We start from the raw sequence: 11,011 nt of genomic DNA, 5'->3' as shown, positions 1-11,011 counted from the left end.
ACCTCCCTAGGGAACCCATTCCAGTGCTTCACCACCCTCCCAGTGAAATAGTGTTTCCTAATATCCAACTTAGACCTCCCCCACTGCAACTTGAGACTTTCGCTGAAAGCTGAGGAAATGAGCCACACGATGGTCTCTGCCCTCAGGACTTTGCAGCTGAGCTTTCGGGCCCACATGCTGAATGATGCACAATCTCGGCTGCCTGCCTCTCAGCCCTGCTCCTAACCCACAGCTGATTTTATACGGTTTCCTGGCTTCCCCCTCTGCTCCGGACTGGCCTTCCTGCTGCATCGTCCCTGCAGGGTCCTTGCCAGGCTGAAGCAGGTCCCGTCCCAGCCCCGGGAAAGAGGGAGCCCAGGCTGGGGAGGAGGAAGGTGGAGATGATACAACAAGTGGATGGGGTTGGAGAGGATGGGAGCGAGTAACAGGGGTGGGGCTTTGGGGGAAGATGTTGAGAATGGAGTGGGGACTTGGGGAATAGGTGGGAGAGGGGAAGCGGCCTTGTGGAAAGAGGTGGGGCAGGGAGCAGGGCCTTGGGGAATAGGAAGGGCTGGGTGTGGGGCCTCAGAGGTCCAGTTAAAAGCAATTAGAAAGGTGGTGATCCTACGGGAGAATGAGTTATACACAAAAAAGATTACTCAGTTTGTCACACTGTCACAGCACGGAAAGGCCAGGAAAGGGTTTAATGTCACTTTGACTGTCCAGTCAGTGATCAGGGAAGGGGTTCTAGCACCATTTCACCAGCCAGGTCTTTCCAGATCTCGGTCTGAGAGCCAGAGCACCAGGAGAAAACTTTAGGCCCCTTTATGAGTAAAGATCCGGAGCAGCCTGTCCCGGATCTGTTTCGTCCTCACCCCATAGATGATGGGGTTTAACATGGGGGGCATCAAGAGGTACACATTGGCAATGAGAACGTGGAAATGCAGGGCACATTTTGGGCAAATCTGTGCATGAGGGACATGATGAGACTTGGGATGTAAAAGGCTAAAATGACAAAAAGGTGGGAGCCGCAGGTCCCCAAAGTCTTGACCCGTGCATCTTTTGTGGGGAGGATGAAGATGGCCCTGAGGATCTGGGTGTAAGACATGGCAATAAAAATCCCATCCAGACCTATCACAAAGAATAACACAGAGAGGCCATAGTAACTACTAACACGGGTGTCGGCGCAGGCCAGGCTCACCACAGCTATGTGTGCGCAGTACGGCTGGGGGATGACGTTGGTTCTGCAATATGGCCACTGCCTCGCTAGGATGGGAAAGGGCAGTATGACTATGATGCCATGGAGCAGCACGGCCAGGCCGATTTTGGCCACCAGGGTGTTTGTCAGGGTTGTGGAATGTCTCAGGGGATGGCAGATGGCCACGTAGCGATCCAGAGCCATGGCTACGAGGATCCCAGACTCCAACACAGATGAGATGAGAATGAAGTACATCTGGGTGAGGCAGGCACTGAAATCGATCTCCCTGGAATTGAACCAGAAGATCCTCAGCATTTTAGGCAGGGTGGATGTGGACAGGACCAGGTAAATGACAGCCAGTATGCAGAGGAAATAGTACACGGGCCCATGGAGGCTCGGTTCCACCTTCACAATGAACAGGATGGTGAAGTTCCCCAAGACGGCTATGACATACATGGTGCAGAAGGGGATAGAGATCCAGACATGGGCCACCTCCAGGCCAGGAATGCCCAGCAGGATGAAGGTGGAGGGGTTGGTGAAGTGGGTTGTGTTGTAATCTGACATGGAGTAGGGGAGAAGGTGTCCAACTCTGAGGCAGAACGGTGTCTCTTGCATGTAGCATATGTACCGCTGACTTAGTGCCCAGGGTCTAGGGTGATGGTCGCAGTACATATACCTGGATGAAGAGACAATGTGAATATGAGACACTACATGCACTGCTGGAGGCTGTTCTCATAGGGGATGCAAATTGATCGCTCTTTGCACACTGAAAAATGACATTTTCATTATTCAGAGAAATGAATTATGAAGAACTTACCCTACTAATGCCAATTCCGTATTTTATGGTGCTCCCTGCTCAATAATTCCTACACTCCATGGTGTGGGAAATCTTACTAAGCACCAGAAGGAAATACAAGTGTGGATACTGGTTATCCATCAGTGTTCCTTAGGCCTTGTCTACACTACCATGTTTTTTTCGCAAATAAGTAGATTTTGCCAAGGAAACAGTGGGGGTGTAGACACTGCAAAGCCACTTTCAGTGATGGAAGTCCTCAGTTTCAATGACAGAATATAACCACCTTGGGAAGAGTTTTACACAAAATTTTGTTGGCAAATTGCCAGTGTAGACACTTTTGCCTGTTTTTATCACTGTAACTGGACTCCACAAGGCATCCCACATTGCCCATTCTGAGTGCTCTGGTGAACAGTTTCAACTCCTCTCCCCTCCATCCAGGTGAACACCTTCTGCCCACCCCCCTTTGAAGGCTCTGGAATTTTGAAATTCCCCTTCCTGTTTGCTTTGTGTGGAGTGCTCATATCACAGCTTCCCAGGTGGCCATGGCAGCTCCACCCTTGGGACACTGTTGATCTTCTGAATCTGCTCAGTATTTGGGGATAGGAGGTTGTGCGTTCCCAGATGCAATCCATCCGTAGGAACATAGAATCATAGAATATCAGGGTTGGAAGGGACCCCAGAAGGTCATCTAGTCCAACCGCCTGCTCGAAGCAGGACCAATTCCCAGTTAAATCATCCCAGCCAGGGCTTTGTCAAGCCTGACCTTAAAAACCTCTAAGGAAGGAGATTATACCACCTCCCTAGGTAACGCATTCCAGTGTTTCACCACCCTCTTAGTGAAAACGTTTTTCCTAATATCCAATCTAAACCTCCCCCATTGCAACTTGAGACCATTACTCCTCGTTCTGTCATCTGCTACCATTGAGAACAGTCTAGAGCCATCCTCTTTGGAACCCCCTTTCAGGTACTTGAAAGCAGCTATCAAATCCCCCCTCATTCTTCTCTTCTGCAGACTAAACAATCCCAGCTCCCTCAGCCTCTCTTCATAAGTCATGTGCTCTAGACCCCTAATCATTTTTGTTGCCCTTCGCTGGACTCTCTCCAGTTTATCCACATCCTTCTTGTAGTGTGGGGCCCAAAACTGGACACAGTACTCCAGATGAGGCCTCACCAGTGTCGAATAGAGGGGAACGATCACGTCCCTCGATCTGCTCTCTATGCCCCTACTTATACATCCCAAAATGCCATTGGCCTTCTTGGCAACAAGGGCACACTGTTGACTCATATCCAGCTTCTTGTCCACTGTCACCCCTAGGTCCTTTTCTGCAGAACTGCTGCCTAGCCATTCGGTCCCTAGTCTGTAGCGGTGCATTGGATTCTTCCATCCTAAGTGCAGGACCCTGCACTTATCCTTATTGAACCTCATCAGATTTCTTTTGGCCCAATCCTCCAATTTGTCTAGGTCCTTCTGTATCCTATCCCTCCCCTCCAGCGTATCTACCACTCCTCCCAGTTTAGTATCATCCGCAAATTTGCTGAGAGTGCAATCCACACCATCCTCCAGATCATTTATGAAGATATTGAACAAAACCGGCCCCAGGACCGACCCCTGGGGCACTCCACTTGACACCGGCTGCCAACTAGACATGGAGCCATTGATCACTACCCATTGAGCCCAACAATCTAGCCAGCTTTCTACCCACCTTATAGTGCATTCATCCAGCCCATACTTCCTTAACTTGCTGACAAGAATACTGTGGGAGACCGTGTCAAAAGCTTTGCTAAAGTCAAGAAACAATACATCCACTGCTTTCCCTTCATCCACAGAACCAGTAATCTCATCATAAAAGGCGATTAGATTAGTCAGGCATGACCTTCCCTTGGTGAATCCATGCTGACTGTTCCTGATCACTTTCCTCTCATGTAAGTGCTTCAGGATTGATTCTTTGAGAACCTGCTCCATGATTTTTCCAGGGACTGAGGTGAGGCTGACTGGCCTGTAGTTCCCAGGATCCTCCTTCTTCCCTTTTTTAAAGATTGGCACTACATTAGCCTTTTTCCAGTCATCCGGGACTTCCCCCGTTCGCCACGAGTTTTCAAAGATAATGGCCAGGGGCTCTGCAATCACAGCCGCCAATTCCTTCAGCACTCTCGGATGTAACTCGTCCGGCCCCATGGACTTGTGCACGTCCAGCTTTTCTAAATAGTCCCTAACCACCTCTATCTCCACAGAGGGCTGGCCATCTCTTCCCCATTCTGTGATGCCCAGCGCAGCAGTCTGGGAGCTGACCTTGTTAGTGAAAACAGAGGCAAAAAAAGCATTGAGTACATTAGCTTTTTCCACATCCTCTGTCACTAGGTTGCCTCCCTCATTCAGTAAGGGGCCCACACTTTCCTTGGCTTTCTTCTTGTTGCCAACATACCTGAAGAAACCCTTCTTGTTACTCTTGACATCTCTTGCTAGCTGCAGCTCCAGGTGCGATTTGGCCCTCCTGATATCTTTCCTACATGCCCAAGCAATATTTTTATACTCTTCCCTGGTCATATGTCCAACCTTCCACTTCTTGTAAGCTTCTTTTTTATGTTTAAGATCCGCTAGGATTTCACCATTAAGCCAAGCTGGTCGCCTGCCATGTTTACTATTCTTTCGACTCATCGGGATGGTTTGTCCCTGTAACCTCAACAGGGATTCCTTGAAATACAGCCAGCTCTCCTGGACTCCCTTCCCCTTCATGTTAGTCCCCCAGGGGATCCTGGCCATCTGTTCCCTGAGGGAGTCGAAGTCTGCTTTCCTGAAGTCCAGGGTCCGTATCCTGCTGCTTACCTTTCTTCCCTGAGTCAGGATCCTGAACTCAACCAACTCATGGTCACTGCCTCCCAGATTCCCATCCACTTTTGCTTCTCCCACTAATTCTACCCGGTTTGTGAGCAGCAGGTCAAGAAAAGCGCCCCCCCAGTTGGCTCCCCTAGCACTTGCGCCAGGAAATTGTCCCCTACGCTTTCCAAAAACTTCCTGGATTGTCTATGCACCGCTGTATTGCTCTCCCAGCAGATATCAGGAAAATTAAAGTCACCCATGAGAATCAGGGCATGCGATCTAGTAGCTTCCGTGAGTTGCCGGAAGAAAGCCTCATCCACCTCATCCCCCTGGTCCGGTGGTCTATAGCAGACTCCCACCACTACATCACTCTTGTTGCACACACTTCTAAACTTAATCCAGAGACACTCAGGTTTTTCCACAGTTTCGTACCGGAGCTCTGAGCAGTCATACTGCTCCCTTACATACAGTGCTACTCCCCCACCTTTTCTGCCCTGCCTGTCCTTCCTGAACAGTTTATAACCATCCATGACAGTACTCCAGTCATGTGAGTTATCCCACCAAGTCTCTGTTATTCCAATCACGTCATAGTTCCTTGACATCACCAGGACCTCCAGTTCTCCCTGCTTGTTTCCAAGGCTTTGTGCATTCGTATATAAGCACTTGAGATAACCTGTTGATCGCCCCTCATTCCCAGTATGAGGCAGGAGCCCTCCCCTCACAGACATTCCTGCCTGTGCTTCCTCCCGGTATCCCGAGTCAGAGGGGAATTGGCTGCTCTGTGTATTTGTGTATAATTAAAAATTATAGTTGATTACTAAGAAACCTAGGGAAAGTGACTAGGTCTCTTAGGGTCTGATGTTGTCGAAATGGCCAGGAGGGATGTGTAGATAGTCAACAGACGGATCTGGAGAAAGATGACTGAGGGGAGACACGAACACTTTCTAAGGCACAAGGGATTTTCGCTACGGGATCAGAGATCAGTAATTCTCATCAGTTACTATTATCACACCACGTAGAACCTTTCTTTGAACAGGAGGACTTGTGGCATCTTAGAGAGTAACACATTTATTTGAGCATAACCTTTAGTGCGCTACAGCTCCTCCTTTCCTTTTTGCGGATACAGACTAACAGGGCTGTTACTCTGAAACCTCTCATTAAAGGAAGTGACAGTGTCTGTGCATTAACACACAGCTGGCCCCTGATGTTTTACTCAGTTCTTACTCCAGACTGGATGATTTTCTGGAAGATCTGCTTGAGGGCTTGTCTACATTTAAAACACAACAGCGGGGGTGCCACAGCGCTTCACTGGGACCTGGGCAAACTGCAGGCCACAGCCTCCGAATCTAGCCTTGTACTGGACGTCTACTAACAACTTTCGTCCTGAAGGATCCACTGTGTGACAGAAATGAAGCCACCTTAGGGCTGGAGCCATCACCGAGGAGCACAGCAAAGAGGGGCATTTTGGCCCATGATACTAGATCAAATTCTGCAACTGTGGCAAGGGCCCTGGGATGTTCAGTGGCTGTGTGGAGCAGAAATGAATTCAGACCTATTCTCTATCTCATCATGCATACATTGCACTTGGTTTGTCGAACTGAAAGAGATGGGTACCTGTGATTTCTGAGACGGGTCTTTGCTGGGAATCCCCCTCAGGTATCCGTGTCCCATAGCTCTCTTACCCCAGCATCTGCAGCAACATCCCACACGGAGAGCTGACAGTGGTGTGCATTGTTTATAATATAGCTCAGTGCAGTCCCAGGGGGGTTCGCTCAGCCTCTAGGGGAGAAGCAGCATCTGGATGTAAACAGGCTGGAGACCAGACACTTTCTAGCTCATGTCTCTGTTTCCATGTCTGTACTTCTGTGTTTGTTATTCAGATTCAACAACAACCAATAATTGTGGGAACTTCCCAAAGGGAGATGAGAACTCTTGGGCTCTCCACTGAGTCAGAGGGGAATTGGCTGCTCTGTGTATTTGTGTATAATTAAAAATTACAGTTGATTACTAAGAAACCGAGGGAAAGTGACTAGGTCTCTTAGGGTATGATGTTGTCGAAATGGCCAAGAGGGATGGGTAGATAGTCAACAGACGGATCTGGAGAAAGATGACTGAGGGGAGACACGAACACTTTCTAAGGCACAAGGGATTTTCGCTACGGGATCAGAGATCAGTAATTCTGATCAGTAACTATTATCACACCACGTAGAACCTTTCATTGAACAGGAGGACTTGTGGCATCTTAGAGAGTAACACATTTATTTGAGCATAAACTTTAGTGCACTACAGCTCCTCCTTTCCTTTTTGCGGATACAGACTAACATGTCTGCTACTCTGAAACCTGTCATTGAAGGATCTTCAAAAGAGCTAGCAAAGGAAAGTCACTATGTACACATCCACATTATATCCATAGGTAAACTGAGGTACAGGGAGACATGACTTGGCCAAAATCATCATCATCCATCAGTAACTGAGGGCATGATAAGTGGGAAATGGACCCATACTGTCGTAGGGCCTGTTCATTGGGTCGGCGCGACGGACTTCTGTAGGGTGCAACCTGAAACAGCCTGTGAGGTTGTGAAAAGCAGCAAGCCTCTCCAGGTCTTGCACTTACGCAGTCATACACAGACAGAGACACACACACCTGAAGTTACGTGAAAACTTTCACTAGCCACTCGTTTGGACACAGTTTACAGGTGAAAGGATTTTTCCTCTGCTCAGGAGGGATTTTAAAGGGGTTTACCCTTCCCTTTATATTTATGACACTTGGTTTAATGTAATCATAGAATGACCACCAGCCTCTTTCTCAGCCGTTGGTCCTTGAGTTTGGCATCCTCAGCCATGTCATAGAATCATAGTATATCAGGGTTGGAAGGGACCTCAGGAAGACATCTAGTCCAACCCCCTGCTCAAAGCAGGACCGATCCCCAATCAAATCATCCCAGCCAGGGCTTTCTCAAGCCTGACCTTAAAAATATCTAAGGAAGGAGATTCCACCACCTCCCTAGGTAACGCATTCCAGTGTTTCACGACCCTCGTAGCGAAAAAGGTTTTCTTAATATCCAAAATCTTCCCCACTGCAACTTGAGACCATTACTCCTTGTTCTGTCATCTGCTACCACTGAGAACAGTCTAGAGCCATCCTCTTTGGAACCCCCTGTCAGATAGTTGAAAGCAGCTATCAAATCCCCCCTCATTCTTCTCTTCCGTAGACTAAACATCCCCAGTTTCTTCAGCCTCTCCTCATAAGTCATGTGTTTCAGTCCCCTAATCATTTTTGTTGCCCTCCGCTGGACTCTTTCCAATTTTTCCACATCCTTCTTGTAGTGTGGAGCCTAAAACTGGACACAGGACTCCAGATGAGGCCTCACCAATGTCAAATAGAGGGGAACGATCACGTCTCTCGATCTGCTGGCAATGCCCCTACATATACATCCTAAAATGCCATTGGCCTTCTTGGCAACAAGGGCACACTGTTGACTCATATCCAGCTTCTCGTCCACTGTCACCCCTAGGTCCTTCTCTGCAGAACTGCTGCCTAGCCATTCGGTCCCTAGTCTGTAGCGGTGCATTGGGTTCTTCCGTCCTAAGTGCAGGACCCTGCACTTATCCTTATTGAACCTCATCAGATTTCTTTTGGCCCAATCCTCCAATTTGTCTAGGTCCCTCTGTATCCTATGTCCCTCTGAAGCACTGTCACACATGGACAGAATTTACTGTTGATGGGTTCTACACACAGTATTGCTCACTACTCTCAGGAGGTATCCCCCTTTTACAGATGGGGAAACTGAGGCAGCAGGAAGGAAAATGTCTGGAGCCATTCAACGAGCCCAGAGTCCCCAGCTGCCAATCCCTTGTTTAGCGTCTCAGACCTGGCTTGTGTGGTCCATGCAGCAGCACAGATTCATGGTGCTGCCTCTCCATTTGGTTCTCTAGTGCGGGGACCTCCCCTGATTTCAGTGGGGCTGCTCCCACTTACACCAGGTAGAGATAAAGCATCAGCAGAGACCAGGGAACTGGGAGTGAAGCATCCCAGCTCTTCCCCAGATGTGCTGGGTGACCTTGGGCACATTCTCCCTGCATTAAATGGAGATGATTATTTGTTATGTCTTGTGTGGTGCTAACAAAAGGCCCTACGGGCTGTAGAGTCAAATGCTGCCCTGATGTGGCTCCTTTCAGCACATCGTTGGCCTTTATGCGCTCTGTAGAGTTCCAGCAGTGTTTGGTCCCTGGTAAACGAGCAATACAAGGCTGAACCCTGAACTGTGTGGAAACCTCTTTTTGCATCTGTAGATTTTAGCTCTTTTTTAAATAAATTCCTCTTCTTTAAGAAGTATGGCAACTCCACTGATCACAACACACAAATAACCTTACTGTGTCTAACACAACGAACAGGAGCAATGACAGTTCATGGCCAGAACAGTGGTGCTGGGGGGGGTGGGGCGAGTCAGGACTCCTGGTTTCTATTCTCAGCTCTGCCACCGACTCGTAGATTCATAGATATTTAGGTCAGAAGGGACCATTATGATCATCTAGTCTGACCTCCTGCACAACGCAGGCCACAGAATTTCACCCACCACTCCTGTGAAAAACCTCACACCTATATCTGTGCTATTGAAGTCCTCAAATCGTAGTTTAAAGACTTCAAGGAGCAGAGAATCCTCCAGCAAGTGACCCGTGCCCCATGCTACAGAGGAAGGCGAAAAACCTCCAGGGCCTCTTCCAATCTGCCCTGGAGAAAAATTCCTTCCCGATCCCAAATATGGCAATCAGCTAAACCCTGAGCATATGGGCAAGATTCATCAGCCAGATACTACAGAAAATTCTTTCCTGGGTAACTCGGATCCCACCCCATCTAATATCCCATCACAGGCCATTGGGCCTATTTACCATGAATATTTAATTACCAAAACCATGTTATCCCATCATACCATCTCCTCCATAAACTTATCCAGTTTAATCTTAAAGCCAGATAGATCTTTTGCCCCCACTGCTTCCCTGGGAAGGCTATTCCAAAACTTCACTCCTCTGACGGTTAGAAACCCTCGTCTAATTTCAAGTCTAAATTTCCTGGTGGCCAGTTTATATCCATTTGTTCTTGTGTCCACATTGGTACTGAGCTTAAATAAATTCCTCTTCCTCTCCAGTATTTATCCTTCTGATATATTTATAGAGAGCAACCATATTTCCCCTCAACCTTCTTTTAGTTAGGTTAAAAACAAGCCAAGCTCCTTGAGTCTCCTTTCATAAGACAAGTTTTCCATTCCTCGGATCATCCTAGTAGCCCTTCTCTGTACCTGTTCCAGTTTGAATTCATCCTTCTTAAACATGGGAGACCAGAACTGCACACAGTATTCCAGGTGAGGTCTCACCAGTGCCTTGTATAACGGTACTAACACCTCCTTATCTCTACTGGAAATACCTCTCCTGATGCATCCCAAGACCGCATTAGCTTTTTTCACAGCCATATCACATTGGCAGCTCATAGTCATCCTATGATCAACCAATACTCCAAGGTCCTTTTCCTCCTCCGTTACTTCTAATTGATGTGTCCCTAGCTTATAACTAAAATTCTTGTTATTAATCCCTAAATGCATGACCTTACACTTCTCACTATTAAATTTCATCCTATTACTATTACTCCAGTTTACAAGGTCATCCAGATCCTCCTGTAGGGTATCCCTGTCCTTCTCTAAATTGGCAATACCTTCCAGCTTTGTATCAGCCGCAACCTTTATTAGCACACTCCCACTTTTTGTGCCAAGGTCAGTAATAAAAAGATTAAATAAGACTGGTACCAAAACTGATCCTTGAGGAACTCCACTGGTAACCTCCCTCCAGCCTGACAGTTCACCTTTCAGTAGGACCCGTTGTAGTCTCCCCTTTAACCAATTCCTTATCCACCTTTCAATTTTCATATTGATCCCCATCTTATCCAATTTAACTAATAATTCCCCATGTGGCACATTATCAAACGCCTTACTAAAATCTAGGTAAATTAGATCCGCTGCGTTTCCTTTGTCTAAAAAATCTGTTAGTTTCTCAAAGAAGGAGATCAGGTTGGTTTGGCATGATCTACCTTTTGTAAAACCATGTTGTATTTTGTCCCATTTACCATTGACTTCAATGTCCTTAACTACCTTCTCCTTCAAATTTTTTCCCAAGACCTTGCATACTACAGATATCAAACTAACAGGCTTATAATTACCCAGATCACTTT

General features: G+C 47.5%; 1 pseudogene; it reads right to left on the bottom strand.

Annotated features, from left to right (window-relative positions):
• Positions 1-794: 794 nt before the first annotated feature.
• Positions 795-1,792, bottom strand: LOC141996456 (olfactory receptor 52M1-like; annotated as a pseudogene).
• Between the last annotated feature and the right edge of the window lie 9,219 nt (positions 1,793-11,011).

The sequence above is a fragment of the Natator depressus genome, chromosome 1 (assembly GCF_965152275.1).
Source record: "Natator depressus isolate rNatDep1 chromosome 1, rNatDep2.hap1, whole genome shotgun sequence".
NCBI classification, from domain to species: Eukaryota; Metazoa; Chordata; order Testudines; family Cheloniidae; genus Natator; species Natator depressus.
This window is presented reverse-complemented; position numbering and strand designations above follow the sequence as displayed.